Consider the following 14,046-nt stretch of genomic DNA (forward strand, 5'->3'; position numbering starts at 1 on the left):
TATGACAGGACAAGACAGAATGGGGGGGGGGGGAGATTAACAGATTATTTTAAGCAAATCTTACATAACAGTTTCAGTCAAGGAGTTTTATAAAAAAAATTAGAATATAAACTTTAACACACACATACACTTGGTCGTCGACTTACGACCTATGCGACTTACGACCACAAAAAATTTGATTTTGTAAATTTCATTTGTATTAATTTTTACATTAATTTTAGATTGTATTTTTGTGTTTACAGTACATTATGTACAGTATTATTTTTCAAATTATGACAATACTGTATATGTAATTATAGATCGTAGTTTTGTATTTTTTATAAACAGTATGAATAATAAACCAATTAAAATGTACAGAGCGTTTGAATTTAACCTCCTAGAGAGAGATAGCCTAGGCGTAGAAACGAAGTAAAAGATAAAAGCATTACTGTATTTAAAATGAAAAATAAAAGATGATAAAAATTTAAAAGATTATAAAAATAAATTATAAAGATAATAAAAAGATTAGAAAGGTTAAAAAATACTGTTAATAAATATATGGCCGACATATGACCAGATCAACTTACGACCTGTCAGTCAGAACAGAAGTCGGTCGTAAGTCGACGACCAACTGTATATATAAACTTAAAATGATTAATACAAAACCTTTCAACCCCATCCTATGAAGTGCCTTTGATAAAAAAAAAAAAAAAAAAAAAAAACTAAAACATGCTAAAAATCACAAAATACGAAAAATACAAATATCTTCTGGCAAAACAAAAGATTTTGCTAAATAGGTATTCAAAATACAGCTGGTCTTGGAACATTCTTGGGACATTTTACTACAATGTTCGACAAAATTAACAAACAAGTAGAAAATGCAATGTAACTCGTGCAGCTTGCAATGAAGGGGGACAAAATTTGATAGGGTGGTATCATAGAATAATGGTGAGATGAGGAGACAGCAAGAAACTTTAGACAGGTATAAGGGTTATTTATAGGGGTTGTATAAGTATTAGCAAAAAGTCACATTACAGAGGTTAATTCAAGATACAACAGCTAAGCAGGCCTGACAGCAGACCTTAGCTCACCAAGTGACTGAGGAGTTGGCTGTTGGCATGCAATGCAATGCAATGCCCAAGGGCAACCCACACATATTTGATCGGATTGTCTGGTAATTGTGCTGGGCACAGCAGTTGTTGGATATCTTCAGTTTCAAAGATATGACTTTACCACTGAGCTCTATGTGCAGTGGCATTCTGTGCATGAAAAGAAAATCTGGGCCAACTGCACCCCATAAAATCACGCACAGAGTTCGAGGATCTGCTCTCGGTACCTCTGTGCAGTTACAGTACCCTATCAAAAACATGAAGGGGGGGGGTGCAGCCATTGATCATTATTGGGCTAAGGTAAAGAAAGCCCACACGAGAAGAATGCAAAAATTCGACGAAATTTACCGGTGAAAGTACTTTGCTGTAACGGCATTTGTACTGTTGCTCGCTCGGTAAACAGATGGTGGGTGTTATCAATCTGGAATAGAAGTTGAATCCCACAGGAGTTTGAAACCCTTCCAAAGTGGAGGGGGGTAACCTGACCTTTTTTCTTTAGAATTACTAATTGAATTAACTAATTGAATCACAAACAGTCATATTGGAAGTTCGGGTGTCGTAAAAAATGTTTGTGATGAAATAATGTTTAGAATCTGTTTGTAGGCTAAAATGGGACTCATCAGAGAACAGAACTGTAACCCATTTGTAAGGGATCCAAGTCACATATTCATGGCACTAGTTTCAACAAACTGTGCGGTGGTACTTTGCCCGTGTACTTAGAAGAGTTGTTTGTGAGAAAAAGATCAAGCATGTTGGCTGTAGGTAAATGAACGATCTGTGCAAGGTCATTAGTAATTGCAAAAGTCTCAGAATCTTGACCAGCTGGGTCAGTGTAACTCGAAAACGAAAGCCAGCTGGATTTGTGAACATTAAAATCACCAAGGAAAATTACCTCACTGTTAGGAAAGTTGGACTGGAGAAAGTCAAGTTGCAAAGAGAGGAAGGCAAAGAGCACGGTAGAGAAAACAGATGAATTTGACACAAGGTAGAGAGTTTTTACGCCAGAGAAGATCGAAAAGAGGAGATTCCAAATTACCAGGTCTCTGACAGGAAATATCAGAACGGATATATGCACAAATACCACCTTTGAGGCAAAAGGAATCATACAGCGAATAATTTGGGCAACTGAGATGAGTAGCAGTTGAATCAACCGATAACTGAGATTCTGTCAAAAAAAGTACATGGATTTTGGCAGACTGCAAGTGGAAATGGACATCATTGAGATTAGAATTGAGACCAGTATATCTGTAAAATGAACTAGGAAGTGTTTGGGAGGTTTAGATCTTTTCACAGATAAGCTTACTCTATTAGTTTGACAATTCATGGTGTATTCAATATTAAGAAAAAGTGGGGGGGGGGAGAGACATGCTGTATGAAGTAATACAATTTTTGGATATGGCGTACACATGGTAAGAATATACCCAGATCCTTGACATAATGTGGCCTCGACAATGCCCCCCACATACACACTACCCGGACTCCATCCATTCACTATCTGGTAGAGTAGAGGTAACAAGATTATACAGTAGCTGATCCGGAAGCCTCCTAAAGAGTTACTAATAGAATCAGTCCGGTGTACTAACTAGCGGCCGGCCTGCGAACACCGTTTTAGAGCTGTACCCTCGAAATGTACGGAAGACTGGATCTCGCCCTGATGTTCATCATAACCTCAAAAGTCATCAGTCATACTGCATGATGGAAGAGATAGGAAGGGTTGACCAGAACTTAGCTCTGGAGACTAAACATGGGTTCCACCACTTCAAGCCTCCAATAAGCAAAGTGGTGGTATTGCACCAGTTGATGACAGTCATCTACCACCTAGTATTGCCTGGTAACACAGAGGGGTGGCATTCCTCCATGTGGTGTGGGTGCCACGTGGAGGAATGCCATGTGCTTGTGCATGGAGTTTTTCCCAGGATTATTAACGGTCCCACCATCGTGAAGGTGCAAGCAGAGGATTTGGCTGTCATTGACCATCCAGACTTCGCTAAAATTGGGTCCACTTGACTTTAATGTCACGCAAATATCAGTTCCATCAGCGTTTTAGACTCCCAAGTAGGAAGTACAGCTTTTCTGGCATATCTGAGAGAATGTCTGTGACAACCTCAAGGACCAATCGTAAGGTAAGATTAAATTTATTTAATCTTACCATACGACTATAAAGCACTATACTTATACATAGTCTTACCATACGATTAAATAAATCAATTAAATTACGATTAAATAACTTTACCTTAAATTTATTTAATCTTACCAAAAAAATTATCTAGAAAATTTTCTGGTTCGATTATCCGGAAAATTTAGCTATCCAGAAGAGGTCTGGCGTCAATTATTTCGAATAACTGACGCTCTAATGTAATGAATAGATTGTAACACTACATAGAAGAATAATTGAGAATCACCTGTACAACTGTGCAAACCATATCTCCACAGCCAAAATTTATGGAATCGGCAACTTCAGTATATCACTGGCAGAAGTGGCATTGTGGTATTAGTACGAACCATATGGTGCAAAAATCTTTAAATAGGCCTACGAGGCTGGGAAAACTCATATTAAATAATTAAACTTCACACCAACCAGTACTTTAAAATATTTTAATACTGTAACTAAAAACACTGTATTTACAATAAAATAATTAAAACTAGTTTAAAATATTTAAAATATATAAATAAAAACTAGTTTAAAATATTTAAAATATATAAATAAAAACAGTTAAAATATGACTGAAAACAGATATCAAAGAATGTTAAAAATTTAAAATATACTGTAACAACTGTAGCTTTCGGAGACAGCAGTCTCCTTTCTCAACAGCGTGTTATGAAAGGAGAGTTGAAGTTTGTTTTTTGGACGACTATTAACTTAGGAAGGTCGTTTAGAACCGATGGAGATTATTGACAGTTTAACTTTAAAGTATAAGCACAAGAGACTTCAGAGTTAGGCAAAGTCGGTCCGAATTTTTGTTAGCTCTTAGACTTTCGCAAATTCAGGACACTTAACATCCTTGAAGGAATGGTCTGCATTCCTCTTTTTAAGGTGACAATTTGGGCAGACAACAGCTTCCTCCATTTTAGGACAATCTGGAATTTGGTGACCCAGGTCACCGCAATGTCCACAGGTAAACTCGGACTGGTGGCAGTTTTTAGCCGAGTGTCCATAGCTAAGACATTTAAAACAGCATGATGCTGTTTACAAATCCTTCGTACCATGGATGGACCATCCGAAAAAAATCCTGCAATTTGATGCTAAAAGCACTTTCCTAATTTTGTTTGGAATCTCAAGGATTCAATGTCGATTGTTTTTGTTCTAGAATCTGATTTTAAAACGAACCTTAACAGACTCGAAATCTTCCTGGGGAAATCCCAAAATCCACAAGGTTTTTACTGAATAAGTCCTCCAGAAAATTAGGGTCATTGACATCTTTATGTATGTCATAAATTATGACTGTCGAATTGATATTTTTTAGGGGAAATCCACAGAAAATTTTAGCTCCTTGAACTTGGGGCATGATTTAAGTTTATTAAGATCCTTACCGTTATAAGTTTCAATTAAAATTCCCTTATTTTTCTCATTGATTTAATCCTTGATTTTTTTAAAATAAAGGTTTAAGGTGTTTAGAAATTTCAGCTTTAACTTCCTCACTAGTTTTACAATTACTACCTGCATTTCCTTTAATTAAAAGTATGTACTTTGTTTGAACATCTGGTAAGTTAACATCACTGGGAGATTGTTTGCCAGCACCTAATGCAGCCACACCCACATAGGTGGGAGCCGAAACGGTTGGCAAGACATTTTGTTGTTTCCTCTCAACATTTTAATTTTGTTCTCAACTTTTCATTATCTATAGTTAGATCTATCACTAACCTTTCCATATTGTTCCAATTTTTGGACATCTCAACAACCATAAGAGGTGTCACAGTGGAGCCCTCTATAAAAGCATCTAGCATATTTGCTTTTAATCCAAAGACAAAGTCAAGAATAGCTGCACTACCAATTTGTTCAGTCTTGGGAGTCATTATAAGTATGAGTAGAGTTTAATGGTCCTTGAAGAGGGGAATTGTCTTCCACGTTTTTCTCCAACATAACTAGGGGTTCCTTGAAATTTGTAACCGGAACTTCAGAAAAGACAACTTGGCAATTGGAGCACTACAGTTCGAAAATTTGAATGACCTCTACCAAGAATACATTAAAAATTACAAAATAAAACAAGATGAACTGACCATTATTCCCCATCTCGTCGGGACCACGAGGCCATAATAGCCAGGAAACCACTGCACTTTGGACGCTAAACAAATTCATGCACGAATAAACGACACAATGATCGAGCATTGTGTCGATGCAGTAGATTTGCATCAGCTGCTTGTTAACAGAAGAGATTGCTTCTACAAGGATAGGATACACTTAAATAGAAAGGATGCAAGGATATTTGCTGATGCTATCGAGGTAGTGTTAGGTGAATCAGAAAACTGATAGCTTTTGGGGGGGAGGGGGAGGATTCACAGACTAATAGATTAACAGTAGCCGCAGGAGGAGATGGAAATGATTCTTGCACTGCTTCTATTGGAATGAGCAGCAGCCCGGAAAGCAAGTTTCTCAGGATTTCAGTAACTGCTGGGAGTCATCACGGAATGAATAAATACATGGGCTGCGTAAGATTAACTAAGAGTAAGAACAGGTGAATGCATACTTGCATGTACACCAATGCTAGGAGCATAGTAAATAAATTTTATGAATTTGAAGTGCTGGTCAAGACATCAAAGGCAGATATTGCTGGAATATCAGAGATGTGTTGTCACACAGATATAAGGAATGCAGAATTGGAATTTTGGGAGTACAATGTGTATAGAAAAGAGACAAGATAGAAGGTGAGGAGGGGTTATGCTGTTAGTAAAAAAACACATACAATCTAAGGAAGTGCATCCAGTTGACATAGATGGACAGTGCAATGTTGAGTCAATTTTGTGTAATGTAAGCAGTGGGAAAGCAAAAATCAGGGTAGGAGTTTGTTATAGGCCTAAGGACTCTATTGAGTACAATGAACAATTATAGAGAGAAATATAATGGGCCAGTAAATCAGAATGTCTTATAATGGGGTATTTTAGCTTCCCAGATAGTGACTTGAACTTGTGGATTGGTCACTCGCACACTAGCAAGGCTTTCGAGGCTTTATTGGATGACTGTTTTATACACCAGCATGTTCTAAAGACAACCAGAGCAAATATAACTCTTGATCTTATTATCAGCAGTGATTATTAATGTATTAAGAATTTACAGATAAAGGAACCACTAGGTAGCAGAGATCACAGTGTACTGATATGGGATTTACATAAAGATTTAACAACAATCAGGAGTAAAGGGAAGGGTTTTGGCTTTAGTAACAGTGACTAAGGTGGACTCAGAGAGTTTTTTAAATTCTATACAGTGGGAACAACTGATGAAGTTACCAACGACAAATTCTAAACAAAAAGCATTCAAGGAATCTTGTAAGCTACTAGGCTTTTCATGCCAACTAAGAAATACTGTTCTAGGTTTAAGCCCAAATGGATGTCAGATGAAGTAATGAGACTCAAATGGACGTCAGATGAACCAAATGGATGTCAGATGAACTAATGAGACATGCGTATAACATCTTGTAGCAGAGATGTTATATGCATGGGATGCACATGAATTGTCAGGCAACACAGAAGCCTTTAAAAGTTACAGCTGACAGTTACAGGCTCCGCAAAAACGATAAGTGTTTGCCTTTTATTTACATGATTGTTGTTTTATATTGTACTTAATACGTAGTCATATAGTTATAGTTACGCTGGTTATTTTTTATTTTAATTTAGATAAAGAGTTTTTGTGGATTTTACTTACGATAGGTAAAACCGTTATTTTTGTTCGATTTTTGTAGCCATTGTTTTTGTATATAGGGAATTCAAAGTTTTTGTAGGGAATTCAAATTTTTTAATTGAGGTAGCTCTAACGCATAATTATATAGTAATATGCTTCACTGTTTCTATTTCATAGTTTCTATTCAAATACTACTGACATTTAATTTATTGATTTTATTAATTTAAACTACCATGCCCCGAACTAGAGCAGCAAAGCAACGGGCACAAAGTGGCAGGAGTGTTGTGACTCGGGGGAGAACTGAGGGGGGCGATTCTCCAACGCGTCACAGCCTAAAAAAATGTGCAACTTGTGAAATGTTTGCCGAACTCTCTGGAACGGAACATGATATTGCCATGGGGGATGTCTTTGTGTGTGCGCGATGTAAGGAGTGTAAGGAAATCAGGCGACAACTCAGCGTTGTTATGGGCCTATATGAGAGTTTGAAGGACAGGGTGGATGCCCTCGAAGGAAATAAATTGAGGGGCCCATCAAGCTCTCAGCTGCCCACATCAACGCCAGAGCTTGCACTTGGTCATCACGCAACACAGCGGCAACCCCCAAGGCAGAATGCGCTGGTCCCACAGGAACTATTAGTTGTTGGTGACTCTATTGTCAGGGAAACGGGGAACATGCTATGTAAAAAGGATAGGTGGAACAGGACCAGGGTATGTCTGCCAGGGGCAAAGGTTGATGACGTTGTAGAGCGGATATCATCTTTCAAGGGCACAAAAGGTGATATAGTTGTACACGTTGGCACTAATGATATTAAGAGTAGGAGACCGGCAGAATTACTCAACAAGTACAGGTCACTGTTGAAAAAAAGCCGAGAATTAGGGTTGAATTTAAAAGTGTCTGCAATTCTGCCCAGACACGATAGGAGGGAGTATATGATGAGAGCCTTGTCGATCAATTCGGCCCTGGAAAGATTTGCAAGGCTCAAGGGGTAGAATTTTTTTCAGCCTGGACTGTACTTGTTAACAGGAGAGATTGCTTCTACAGGGATGGGATACACTTAAATAGAAAGGGTGCAAGAATATTTGCTGATGCTATCGAGGCAGTGTTAGGTGGGTCGGAAAACTGCTAGCTTGGGGGGATACAAAGACTAATAGTTTAACAGTAACCGCAGGCAGAGGTGAAGGTGATTCTTGCACAACTTCTATTAGAATAAGAAGCGACCTGGAGCGAGGGGTGTTGGGGGTTTCAGGGACGGATGGCAGTCATCCTGGAATAGTTGGGTATATGGGATGTGTTAGGGTAATAAGGAATAGGCATAGGAGCATGTATGCTTGCATGTATACCAATGCTAGAAGTATAGTAAATAAATTTGATGAATTTGAAGTGTTGGTCAAGACATCAAAGGCGGATATTGTTGGGATAGCAGAGACGTGGTGTCACAAAGATATAAGGAATGCAGAACTGGAATTTGGGGGAGTACAATGTGTACAGAAAGGATAGACAGGACAGAAAGGGAGGATGGTGTTATGCTGTTAATTAAGAAAAACATAAAATCAAAAGAAGTGCATCCAGTTGATATAGATGGACAGTGCACTGTTGAGTCAGTTTGGTGTGACATAAGCACTGCAAAAGCAAAAATAAGAGTAGGAGTGTGTTATAGGCCTAATGACTCGAATGAGTACAATGAACAATTGTACAGAGAAATAGAGTGGGCCAGTAAATCAGAATGTCTTATAATGGGGGATTTTAACTTCCCAGATATTGACTGGAACTTGTGGGTTGGTCACTCACACACTAGTCAGACTTTTGTGGATTTATTGGATGATTGTTTTCTGCAGCAGCATGTTCGAGAGGCAACCAGAGAAAGTAATACTCTTGATCTGGTTATCAGCAGTGATCATTCGTGTATTAAGAATTTGCAGATAAAGGAACCACTAGGTGGCAGTGATCACAGTGTGCTGAAGTGGGATTTACTCAAAGAGGTAACTACCGTCAGGGGTAAAGGAAAGGGTTTTTGCTTCCGTAAAGGGGAGTACAGTGGTCTCAGACAGTTTTTAAATTCTGTACAGTGGGATCGACTGACGATGTTACAAACAGTAAATTCTAAGTGGGAAGCATTCAAGGAATTAATCGTGGAAGCTACTAGACTTTTCATACCGATGAAGAAATATTGTTCAAGGTTTAGGCCTAAATGGTTATCAAATGAACTAATGAGACTCGTGACAGAGAAGAAAAATGCATGGGATGCATATAAATTATCAGGCGACGCAGAAACCTGTAGCAGATATAAGCTAGTCTGTAATCAGGTCACAAAGGAGGTTCGGCAGGCAAAGGCGGATTACGAGAAATCTTTGGCAAAAGATGCTAAGAAAAACAGCAAGGATTTCTTTACTTATATAAACTCTAAAAGGAAGGGGCTGAATATGATTGGTCCACTTGACATCGATGGTTCGACTGTTGATGATCCTGCTCAGATAGCAAACAAACTGAATGAGTATTTTGCATCTACATTCACACGTGAGGAATCATTACAGTTTGAAAATGGAAGAAGGTTATCAAATTGTAGCAGTGTGCTTAATGATTTTGTAATAACTGAGAGCAAAGTGGAGCAGAAATTGTTGAAGTTAAACATAAGAAAGGCACCTGGGGCGGATGGGATCTATCCAGTTATATTAAAGGAGGCGGCAAAGCAACTAAGCAAACCCTTAGCCATAATTATGAGAGCATCCTTGGATTCAGGGGAGGTTCCCACGGACTGGAGATGTGCAAATGTATCCCCAATTCACAAAGGAGGTTCGAAGGGTGACACGAATAATTACAGACCAGTTAGTTTAACTTCTGTTCCGGGTAAAATAATGGAGTCACTGGTTAAAGATGCATTGCAGGATCATCTAGACAAGACTGCAGCAATAATTCAGACACAGCATGGGTTTGTTAAGGGAAAGTCTTGTCTGGACAAATTTGATTGGTTATTATGATGTGGTCACAAAGGAACTAGATGCAAAAAATAATTTTGATATCATATACTTGGATTTCAGGAAAGCTTTTGACACTGTTGCGCATGGAAGACTACTGTACAATTGGAGCAGATGGTATTAAGGGTAAGTTGCTACAATGGATAAAAGGATGGTTAAGTGTAGAAGACAGAGGGTGGTAATCAATGGGTGCTGCTCTTCGTGGACTAATGTTATTAGTGGAGTCCCACAGGGTTCGGTGTTGGGGCCACTGTTGTTTTGTATATTTATCAATGATATTGATGAAGGTATATCAGGCTTAATGTCGAAGTTTGCAGATGACACGAAGGTTGGCAGGGTTGTTAATGACAGTAATGGCAGTGTGCTACTGCAACAGGATCTAGATAATTTGGGCAGATGGGCTAAGAAGTGGCAACTGAAGTTTAACCTTGACAAATGCAAAGTACTGCATATGGGTAGAAGTAACCCCAGAGAAACGTACCAACTGTGTGGTACTACACTTAAGGTGGTAGAAAATGAAAAAGACCTGGGAGTAATTGTGCAGTCAGATATGAAGTTTTCTGAGCAATGTAGACAGGCTGCTAGGGCAGGTCATGGGGTTTTGTCAATGATATATAGGAATTTGCTAGCAGGGAAAAGGAGGTGATTGTCCCTCTGTATAAGGCAATGGTCAGGCCACGCCTTGAGTACTGCGTACAGTCTGGAGGCCTCATTTTAGGAAGGATGTAGATTTGCTTGAGCGTGTACAGAGAAGAGCACACGATTGGTGAGGGGAATGAAGGGATCCTCTTACCAAGAGAAGCTTAAGTTCTGCAAATTGCAGTGGCTGGAGACTAGGCACCTGCGTGGTGATCTGATTGAGGTCTATAAGGCCTTGAATGGGTTGAGCACGCTGAATTCTGATGGGATCCTCCCACTTGTTCAGAATACGAACTACGGGGACATAAGTTCAAATTAAGAAAGGATAGATGTAGAATAGATGTGCGGAAATTTGCCTTTAGCCAGCGGGTGGTTAATTGCTGGAACAAACTTCCATCTGTCGTTGTGGAAGTTGATAGGTTAAATAAATTTAAGGAGGAACTGGACAGGCAATTGGAGGGTATGGTGTGATTTTTTTTTTTTTTTTTTTTTTTTGGCTGATGCTGCATAAGCTCCTACACTGCTTTCTTGCATCAAGTGCCACTACTACTACTACTACTACTACTACTATGGTAGATACAAGCTAGTCTATTATCAAGTCGCAAAGTCTGATTATGAGAAATCATTGGCAAAGGATGCAAAGAAAACACAAAGACTTCTTTACTTATGTAAACTCTAGAAGGAAGGGGATGAATCAGATTGGTCCACTTGCTGTTGGTGGTTCGACTGTTGATGATCCTGCTCAGATAGTTGACAATCTGAATGAGTATTTTGCATCTACATTCACACGAGGAATTCTGTAAGGAATCGGGGGGGGGGGGGGGACAGAAGTTTATTAAATTCTAACGCAGAGCTAAATGATTTTGTAATAACGGAGATCAAAGTGGAGGAGAAATTGAAGCTAAGCATAAAAAAGGCACCTGGGGCAGATGGAATCTATCCAGTTATATTGAAGGAGACAGCGACAGTAGTAAGCAAACCCTTACCCATAATTATGAGAGCATCCTTAGATTTGGGGGTGGTCCCCATAGACTGGAGATGTGCAAGTGTATTCCCAATTTACAATGGAAGTTCAAAGGGTGACAAAAATAATTATAGACCAGTTAGCTTAACTTCTGTTCTGAGTAAAATAATGGAGTCACTGGTTAAAGAAGTGGTGCAGGATCAACTAGATAAGACTGCAGTAATAGTTCAAATGCAGCATATGTTTGTTAAGGGGAATTCTTGTCTGACCAATTTGATTGCATATTTTGATGTAGTCACAAAGGAACTGGAGGCAAAAAAATAATTTTGAGATCATATACTTGGATTTCAGGAGAGCTTTTGATACTACTGCACATGAAGACTGCTCTACAAATTGGAGCAGTATGGCATTAAAGGCAAGTTGCTGCAATGGATAAAGAGATGGTTAAGTGAGATATGACAGAGAGAGAGAATAAATGAACACTGCACTATGTGTACTACTGTTATCAGTGGAGTCCCCCAAGTATTTGTGGTCCATTGTTCTTTTGTGTATTTATCAATGAAGATATATCAGGCTTAATATCCAAGTTTCCATATGGAAACTTGGACGTTAAGGTTACGAAGGTTGGCAGGGTTTTTAATAACGGTAAGACAGTATGCTACTGCAACAGGATCTAGAAATGTTAGGTAGATGGGCGGAGAAGTGGCAACTGAAGTTTAACATTGAAAAATGCAAAGTACTGCATATGGGTAGCAGTAACCCAACAGAAATGTATCAACTGTGTGGTACTACACTCAGGGAGGTGGAGAATGAAAAAGACCTGGGAGTAATTGTGCAGTCAGAGATGAAAAAAGTTCTCTGAGCAGTGCAGACGAGCTGCCAGAGCAGATCATGGAGTTTTGTCAATGATACATAGGAATTTTGTTAGCAGGAACAAGAAGGTGATTATCCCTTTGATAAGGGATAATTGCCTTGAATAGTTTGAGCAGGCTCAATGCTGATGGGATACTTCTGCTTGCTCAGATTAAGAACCTGAGGAAGCATAGATTCAAATCGAGGAAAGACAGTTCTAGAATAGACAAGCAAAGGTTTGCCTTTATACAGCGGGTAGTTGATTGCTGGAACAGACTTCCATCTGTTGTTGTGGAAGTTGATAGCTTAAATAAATTTAAGGCTGAACTAGACAAATGTTTGGAGTGACCAGATGGGTGAAATGGGAAGTTTTTTTTGGCTAATGCTATATAATCTTGCTTTCTTGCATCATATGCCTCAACTAATGCTAATATAAAAGAAAGAAAACTAGATTGATGAAGGGTAAAGTATAGTAGACATGGTCTTCATAACCTAGCTAATATGCAACTTGAGGATGAGGGGGGGGGGATTTGATTGAAAGGCATAAACCTCTGGGGGGGGATAGAAGGTTAAATCATTAAAATCAATAAGGGAGGAATATTACTATTACATTTTAATGTTATTTATAATACAGGTAATCTCTCTCATCAAATTAGTATTGCCATCACAGTATTCAAAAAATAATATTATTTTAATACGGCATGATTTGCTATTATTAGAATGGGAAAATTAAGGGGAGAGAGAGGATAAATCACCAATGAATTCGTGGCTTATCTTCTCTTTCAACGAAAGGTTATATAATTCCCCAATTATAAGTAATTTGGGTAACACACTTCAGCTTATATTATTTATTACTCCCCAATTTTTACAATTATTATTTGTTATTCATTAACTGAACTTGCTTAAGCAACCAAACTCATTTTTTGGGTTTATGTCCATTTTAACTTATGGAACCCCATGTTATCTGCTTCTCAAGCAGTTTATTTCCTATAAACAACTTAACAGTTTCACTAAGGAAATGACCTGAAATTTCCAAACTGAATTTTACCGTGCACACAAACTGTATTTTTACTGTTCATACAATTTAAATTTAAGTTTAATATAATTAATTTTACTGTAATGTTGAGTTGTACCATTACTGGTGGCCAACCCTAAAATTTAAAAAGGAAATGAGTATATTTACTTACACTGCCTGAGTATATTTAAATAATTAAAGCATTCTCTAAAGCAGTATGAATCACAAAGGGCAACTGCTCCAAATTACTGATTTTTTCTTATTTCTTCTTTGCTGTTTGCATTATTGAAAAGGTTCTATAAACAAGAAAGCAAAAACATTACCACAAAAACATCCAAATATTAAAATATGCAATTTATGAAGTGATTTCACTTTTCAATTTTTTCCAGAATTAAACAAATACATTAAATAAAAAAGTAAACAGGTTATAATTGTTGCAGTTCATTTAATGTATGCTGAGTGATCACTGAATTATGACCACCTACCTAATACTTCATAGATCCTCCTTTTCCCTCAGTACAGTAGCTATCCGACGAGGCATTGATTCAACAAGATGTCGGAAGCGTTCAGGAGGTACGGCCAACCAAGCTGTGTGTAATGCAGAAAGCAATGTAGGTATGGAAGTGATTGGCATATCCAGACACCTGATATTCCTTTCCATAGTGTTTCACAAGTGCTCTATG

General features: G+C 38.2%; 1 protein-coding gene across 2 annotated transcripts in view; it reads right to left on the reverse strand.

The window, feature by feature from the left end:
- Positions 1-14,046, reverse strand: part of dom (domino helicase) — an 896,769-nt gene that overhangs the window by 816,757 nt on the left and 65,966 nt on the right. For both annotated transcript variants that reach the window (XM_090388005.1, XM_090388004.1), the window contains exon 2: positions 13,536-13,659. The gene's annotated coding sequence lies outside the window, so the exon portion shown is untranslated. The remainder of the gene's footprint in view (positions 1-13,535; positions 13,660-14,046) is intronic.

The sequence above is a fragment of the Mastigoproctus giganteus genome, chromosome 13 (assembly GCF_048544385.1).
Source record: "Mastigoproctus giganteus isolate SK-2022 chromosome 13, ASM4854438v1, whole genome shotgun sequence".
In the NCBI taxonomy this organism is placed as follows: domain Eukaryota; kingdom Metazoa; phylum Arthropoda; class Arachnida; order Uropygi; family Thelyphonidae; genus Mastigoproctus; species Mastigoproctus giganteus.